The sequence below is a fragment of the Meleagris gallopavo genome, chromosome 16, assembly GCF_000146605.3.
Source record: "Meleagris gallopavo isolate NT-WF06-2002-E0010 breed Aviagen turkey brand Nicholas breeding stock chromosome 16, Turkey_5.1, whole genome shotgun sequence".
Taxonomy (NCBI): domain Eukaryota; kingdom Metazoa; phylum Chordata; class Aves; order Galliformes; family Phasianidae; genus Meleagris; species Meleagris gallopavo.
In genome coordinates this window covers 1,083,105-1,090,843 of record NC_015026.2, presented here as the reverse complement: position 1 = coordinate 1,090,843, position 7,739 = coordinate 1,083,105, and positions in this window count along the sequence as shown.

Genomic DNA, 7,739 nt, shown 5'->3' with positions numbered 1-7,739 from the left:
TTGCTGCGTAGCCGGAAAGTTTGGCGCAGGCCTTCGGTCGCGTTGCGTGCGAAAGTTTGGCGTCGGCGCGGCGTAGCGGCGAGGAGCGCTTCGGTACGCGGGCCTTTTCCGGGGCGAGGAGGGTAATCGCGGTCGGCGAGCGGACCCGGGTCGGTAAGGGAGCGTTTTCTCGTCGCCCGCTTCTTTCCAGGAGCGCTTGCGGCCGTGATTATTTCACGGGGTTTCCCTTTGTCTCGTGGTGCTCGCGCTGACGGGACGCGTGCAGCCCGGTGCTTTATGGCTGTATTGTTACTCGGGACTTGCCCGGTGTGCGGAATGGTGGGTGAGAGCCTGACGCCGACGCGAGCTGCCCCGACTCGGATACGGGTCGGGCTTTTTGCACTCGAGCGGCGTAACTCCGCTCCAGCTGTTGTCATCCGCGCCGGCACAGCCAGCACAGCCTCACGCTGCACATCGCTTCCTCTGCTCAGCTTCACGCTGCTCCTTCCTCCCGACACAAACCCTGCGCGCAGCACCTCTCGGTACCGTTGGTCTGTGTGCAGGGTGGGATTTCCTGCGTGTCTCCGAGGAGTTTGACACCAGCATCTGCACGAGGTGAAGGAGCAGAGCAGATAACCTGCCGGGCTCGTTTTGTGTGGCAGTCCTTAGTGTTACGCTCGTCCCCCTCTGCTTTTTCTCTTTTAATTCATGCTTAGAATGATAGCTGTGTATATGCCTGGGATTTTATTATGTTGGTTCTTTTTTTTTTGTCTTTAAATGCCTTGAAATTAACAGCGCAAATGAACGTGCTGCCTTGGCCAGTAGCAGTAGAGCTGCTGGAGACGCCGGGCCAACAGCAGACAGCAATAAATAAGGCAGCACTCAGGGGTCAGCCCTGCTGGACCGTGCAGATCTCCTGCGAGATAATTCCCAGTTGTCTGATGCAGGTTATTCACTTTCTGTTCTGTCCGAGTGCTCCTGGAAGTTATGAGTCCGGTCCAGCGCTGCTAATTATTGCTGTGGCAATGTGCTGCGTTCAGATTTTGTGTCTGTTAACTTCACATTAAAAACTTCACCTCTTGTTGGTGTCTATTTTTAGTGGAGGTTTTGCTCTCTGTCGTTACCTGCTAACAGAAGAACGTGTGCAGAAGCACTGCTTTGTTATCGCAGTGCTGTTTAATGAGGAATCAGAGGGAACTGAGAATTTGGGATTGGAAAAATTCTGCAGTTTGTCCTTATACGATGAAAAAACATGTGGGACGACTTAGAAATTTGACACTTCCATCCTAATTTGGTTTACACTTTCAAGAATTTTTGCTTTGTAAATCTTCCTTTTAACATATGTTATGTTTTCCATCTGTCTTCTCAGATGTCTGAGATGCAGGGAGAACCTAATTCTTTTATTTGGAATGCTGTCCTTAATAGAGATGTCTCAAACAAGTACTATTGCGTAGAGCCAGGGTGTGAATCAAAAGGAATCTGAAACTATATTATCAGTGCTAATTCAGCCATTGGGAGCTCAGAATCTAAATCTTTAACCCAGACACACGCGCTCTTCAGAATCCTCACTGAGATGAGTCTTTCCCATTATTATCTGGATAGGTCCGGTCCCTTTGATTTGTGATAATGTTCATATCCACATACAAACATATTTGCTTCTCTGAGGGTATCCCTCCAGCTGTGGGAATGGCAGTGCTGTCAGTAGGGGCTGCTGTCAGCAGGGCAGGCCTCCCAGTGCCACACCACTGCTGGCTGCAGCCCTGCCTGCCTGTGCTGCACCTGGAGAGCACGGGCTGCTCTCGCCCTGCCGGTGTGTGATGAGTGCTGTAGTGGGTGTTGCTGCGCGGGTGACACGACTTCGGTGTCATCTCCGGTGTAGTTTTATCTAATGGGGCAAAGAAAGCTGGAAATCTGACGTGTAAATCTGCCTTGTGGTGGCTGCGAGGTCATTTCCTAAGTTTCACGGACTCCTTAAGGAAGGTGTTAATGAGAGTGATTCAGAACAGCCTCTGCTCGCTGAAATCAGTGCTTTGCAGTTAGGCAGATTTGAGCAGATGCCGGTTTTGTATTCAATCAGTTGTAGTTGGAAGCTTTCTTGAGGATCAGATGTATTCTAAAAAGAAAAAAGTTTCAAGTGCCTGCGTGCTGTTGGTTCCTTCTGTGCGCTCGGTGAGTTTGCAACGTGTGCTTTTGCACAGCCTAATTGCAGTTGCTGACAGACCGCCCTCAGTTATCGTTTGGTTCCAGAAGTCGGGAGGGAAAAAGGGCTTTAAAGGAAAGAGAAAGGAAACATCCATCACTTCGTGACTTGCAGCAGCCACAAGGAGACACAAAACTTGTTCTTTTACTGTAATTTTGCATACTGTTTAATTGTTTCTGGTTTGTAACACACTTGTAAGAGCACGTTAATCCTCGCTGTTCTGTTCCTGGCAGAGGTAGGCCTGCTGTGTGACAGCCCTGCACTGAGGTGAGCCCTTCCATGGGCTGATGGAAGGACGGAACTCATCCCTGCCATCACTCACACTGAGGATGGAGGACCGAGGCATTTAAAGTGTGCAGCACCTCCTGTCGACCTGTGTCCTTGATAAGAAACCGGTAGGCAGGGAGTGTCAGAGTGTCACAGTCACCGTTAGGCTGTGGAGATAATGCACATCTTGGGGAGCTATTGCTGGGTCTTCTCCCGATGCGTGGTGAGGGTGGCACAGCATAGATCCGTCATGGTGTGGGATGGCTGAGGGCATTCCCGTGCTGGCACTGGTTCGCTGTGCGTTTCGTGCTGCCTTAAGCAAGTGCCTGCTGTTTATTACTGGCTTCTCACGTGATTTCGCTTGAAATGGTCACCTCGAACTTCAGCGTTTTGTCAGCTGTTAAATTAGGATGCCAGGAAAGATGCACGTGTTTGTGGTAGGATGAAAAAGCGAGGCCTCAATTCCAGTAACGTGCTTCGAGAACCCTAAAATATTTAATCTTTACCAGGGTGATCTTCTGAAAGCAAAGCTAACTCCTGCCTGCGGCTCCGCTCCTGCAGCAAGGCGGGTCGAGAAGCCGTGCTGTGCTGCGCAGCCCGAGAGCTGCGTGTGCTGTGACGGCTCGCAGGCTGCTGTTGGTGCTGCTGGGTAGGATTGGAAGCTGCTCGCGAGAGCAGGCATAGCGGCACTGTCAAAACAGCGGAGACACCTTGGGAAGCAATTGAGAGGAAGAATAGTTAGAGGGGCCGTGCAGGACCGGGGGAAAGCAGAGCGGATCCATCGCTTGCCGTCCGACGCTTCCAGAACAGACCACGCTGCGTTTCTTTTGCCACGCATTTTTTGTGGTTTCGTTTTTTTCTGTGTGTTCTTTTTCCCCTCTGGCATCCGGGAAGAGATAAGACGCTCACTTACCTGACTGTGGTTTTTTTTTTAATTTTCTTCTGTATGTTCATTTTGGTACCAGGGACATTTAATAACGTGCCCTTACGTATTACGTTGTGTTAATAGCGGAACGTTCCAGTAATTGATGACTCTTTTTCCCCCATGTAGAAGCAGATCTGACAGAAGCTAGTGTCGTGTTTTTGGGGACCTTTAGCACATTGTGTCTTCACTGTGCGCGTGAAGAGATGAAGATGATTTGAATAAATACAGTAGAAAGACAAACTTGGGTTTATGACTCGATGACACACAGCGTGCAGGTGGGAAGAGGCAAGGAATTAAACTTAGTTGTCAACACGTGTTTCAGCATATACTGTTCTCTTTTTCAGGGTGGTGAGAAGGCAGTGGGGCAGAGCAGCTGAACATCCCAGGGTCAGGCAGCTGTTTGGTGCTGCCCGTTGGATGTGGCTTAGGGAATCCAGTTACGTGCGTTTTTCCTGTCCCAAGAAGTCAGGCTGGCAGCCTGCTGTCAGGAGCAGTTCTAAAGCTGAGTGCTGGTGGAGGAGGCATAGAGACTAGCAGAGGATTCTTTCTCATTAACTTCCTGATTTGTTTGCTTAGTATAATGAGCTTCAGGTTTGAAAAGTCACTTAGTTGCTGAAGTCTTACAAAAACAGATGGAGAGATTTTTCTGGGAATTTGAAACTATTTTGCCTTGTTCATAAGATGAGCTGGAATCTAAGCTGGTAGTGTCCCTTTTGGTTATTGGGATGTACCAAACAGATCTAATTTAACTGATTTTAGGAACTTACCACCACATTGCTTCTTGTCCGTGCCCTATGTGGCATTCAGTTGTGGAGAAGTATTTGGCCATAAATCTCTCCCCCTTTCTCCCCCTCCAGTTTTTGGGCTTCTTTACCTGCCCCACATACCGCAGTGCTGTCGGTCCCAGGCTGGTGGCTGAACACCAGGTTGGGCACATCAGGTTGGTGGCTTTGCCTCATCAGGTGAAGGCGTTAACGTAAAACTTCCTTACTGGAAATCTTATTTTTTTTCCCCAAAAAGGGTATTTTTAATTGCTCTTAGAACTTCGAATGTGCTAATTGTCTATTGTGAAACAATAAATTACAGAATCTTTGCCCGTTGAAAGGAGGTGGGGTGGGTGTGGGAGCTGCTGCCCGCCCCGAACAGTGTGCCCATTGAGCAGGGTACCTGCCAGGGGCCTGCGGGGCTGCTGAGCCCTGAACTGTTGGGGCTTTGTCTGCTGGGATCTGAGAGCAGTCTCACAAAACAAACCCAGGCTCGTTGCAGTGTAACAGCTCTGCTGGCATGAAAGGAACAGCGTGGTGAGAATACAGCCTGTCCGCCGGGACCTGCAGTGCAGCTTCAGCCGCAGCCTCGTGCATGGGCGGGCGCTCCGTGATGGGAGGGTGCCCTGTCATGTTGCAAGCAACAGTTATGCCACAAAGCTGAGACTGAGTTTGGTAGCTGACCACCTGCTTTAATGTCTTAGACATACCACGCAGAGAGCAGGGAAGGGAATACTTCAGGATGTGCCACCTCTCCAGACAGCGAAGGGGACAGTGGTGACTTTGAAATGAGCTCTCGCTGGCTGTGTGTTGTAGGAAAGACTCGGGTAACAGATGCAAGTAGTTTTATGGATGACAGTGTTCTACCTGAGAGTGTGACAGTTCTTCTGAAAACGTCTGGGGGGGAAACTTATTTTACTTTTGTAGCGGTTGCTGAAAGTGCTGTCCAGGAAAGCAAAGCGACGTTGCAGCCCATGGATCTGAAATCAGGAGAGAGCACATCTCAGGTGTGTTATCTCCTGTGTGAAAATGGGTGCTCAGAGAGCAGTGAATTCTCAGTTTGGAAAAGGAGACCTTTGGAAAAAGCGGCAGAGTTTGAATTGCTCGGTGCTTCTCCTTCCCTCCTGAAGGATGTGGATTTGGTTCTGTGTCGGGGGAGACCTTCTGCCTTTGTGCTGGAGGTTGTTGCTCATTTGGCTGCTGCAGAAATGGGTCGTGTTCTGTTGGGGCAGATTTCTGTGTGCATAGACACACATATTTGTAACTGCCAAGACAGTCTCTTGTCTTCATAGATTGGTGGACATGCTTAGGTAGGCTTTTGTTTTCTGTTGTATAAGTGCTGTAAAATACACTTCCAGTTGATGTAGTGTGCAGTTCTGACTGCAGTATAAAAGCAGAATGCTTAATTCCTGCCTGAACTTCTGAACACAGTGAGTTTTTACACAGCTGCCATGCAAAGCTGTTTACCTGTTCTGTGTTTTCCTGCTGGCAGAGCAGTAAACTTTCCGTGCCTGACATGAATGTACGGACTTCTTACAGGAGCTGAAGAGGGGCGGAATGTGTCGGGATTTAAGAGGCGGTATTCCCAAAAGCTTTCTTCACTCTTCTCATAAGCTGCAAAAACATTTCCAGCCCTTGGCTCTGACTGCATGGTGAAGCGTCCAGGCAGTGAAACGAAAAAAAAAGATAGGATGCTGGAGTGTAGTATTCAGTTTGGAAATGAGACTGGAAAAAAACTTTCTTCTTCCTTTTTTTTTTTTTTTTTGAGCTATAGCAGTGTCTTCACATCTTGTTTCTTGTCTCTCCCAGCCGTGCATACTCACGCACCACCTTTTGTTCCTGAAGCACGAGCAGTTTTACTGCAGCAGAGTGTAGGAATGCTGCAGTGGGGTTTACACAGGTTCCCTGGAGAAGTAAGGTGAGCCTCAGGGTGCCCAGATCCTCAGTGCTGTGTCCCCATCCGTGGAGCTGCCCTGCAGAGCCCCTGTGGGACAGCCCAGCCAGAGCCACTGGGAGTGGGTGCTGGGGCTTGGAGACGCAGCCGTGGGGGGAGAGCCTGACATTAGTGTTGGCTTGTAAGAAGAAAGGTCGATAAAATGCCCCGCAAGAGGCACAAACTGCGGTGTAAGTAGTGTCACAGGGTTGTATGTGAAAGAGGAGGAGAGGAGGTGAAGCGATCGCGGAGAGATGTAGTGCTCCAGGAGCTCCTGTGAAAGGCAGGTGGAAAAGGAGAACTGAACGAGCAAAGGGTTACTTCCATAAGAAAGGGAGGATGAATACTTCAGTGCACAAAATCGGCTTCAGAGAATGTTGGCTTACTGCTTCCCTTGGAAGAGAGCAGGAGGGACAGTGTTGTGTCAGGGCTTATGGGCCTCGGCACAGGGGCAGGGCTGTGAAGGACGTGCTGCTCAGGAGAGGCAGGAGTTGAACCCGTGTGCTCGCTTCTCTGATGGTTTATGTGGTCATTTTGCAGCACAGCTGAAAACTTGTTCTCTCCAGGATGAACTGAAAATTCGAGTGCTGATGGCAGGCATTGTGTTTCAGTGGACCGAAAGTTATTAGTAGGGCTTCCTGGCTTCTTCGTACAGGTTAAATGTGCTGCGAGTTCTGCTGTTTCCGTTCCTAAATGCACATGGTGTGTTCTTAGGGCAGTTCTGCAGCCTGAGCCATGCACTGGTTGCTCTTGGTGGAGCACCGAGTTGAACTTTAACATTATACAGCATTAGGGATTCCTGTCTTTAGAAAATAACTCCTGTTTACTCTAACCTGGGAATGTTTTGGTTTAGTTTTGCTGCGACGGACGAGGATTGCTCAGGGCTGGCTTTGGAGGGGTGTACTGAAGTGTTCATACAGTTCTGTTAGGTAATAGTAATAGTAACGAGTGGTGTTTTAGAACGTGTCCTCGGATTGGGAAGCTTTGCAGAGACGTTTTGTGTTTTAACTGATGAGCTGGAATAGTCTGCTTGCGTGTTTCCTTCCTTAGTGTGGATGTATACCCTTCTTACGTCTACAAATATGTAGTAGGTACCTTCATACTAATCAAATAACTTCATATTTTAATTGCATACTGAAATAACATCGTTACACAGACACTGCTGACAATGAGCAGTAAAACATTTCGGTGAAATTGAGCTGCTTGTTTTAAATAAACGCAAACAACTGAGTTGTGTGGTGTTTGGGTATTTTCCTGACTTAGGAGCTGCTTTGCCATGCTGCAACACCCATCAAGGGCTGTAATGAAGACTTGATTGATTTATTTTGCCCATCTGGAGCGTATGTGGATTACTTCTGTCAATACGGGATATGATAAATGAGGGATGGGCACTTAGAGAGCAATTTGAGTGATTTGAGCTGTTGAGGGTTTGGGAAGTGAGGCATTGTGAGAAGAACATGCTGAGCGTGTCATTCAGGAGCCTTTGAGATGTAATATATCATAGTTCATACAAACAAACAGAAAGAACTTAGAAACTGGTATTGAACATGTTGATGTGTGAGGCTGAGATCAACACTTCCAAGAAGCAATGGTTCCCTTTGGTTAAGCTTTGAGGCCTTGCTGGAAGGTCATATGCAAACCCAAGTGGCAGTGTTGTAGTAGGATTTTGGG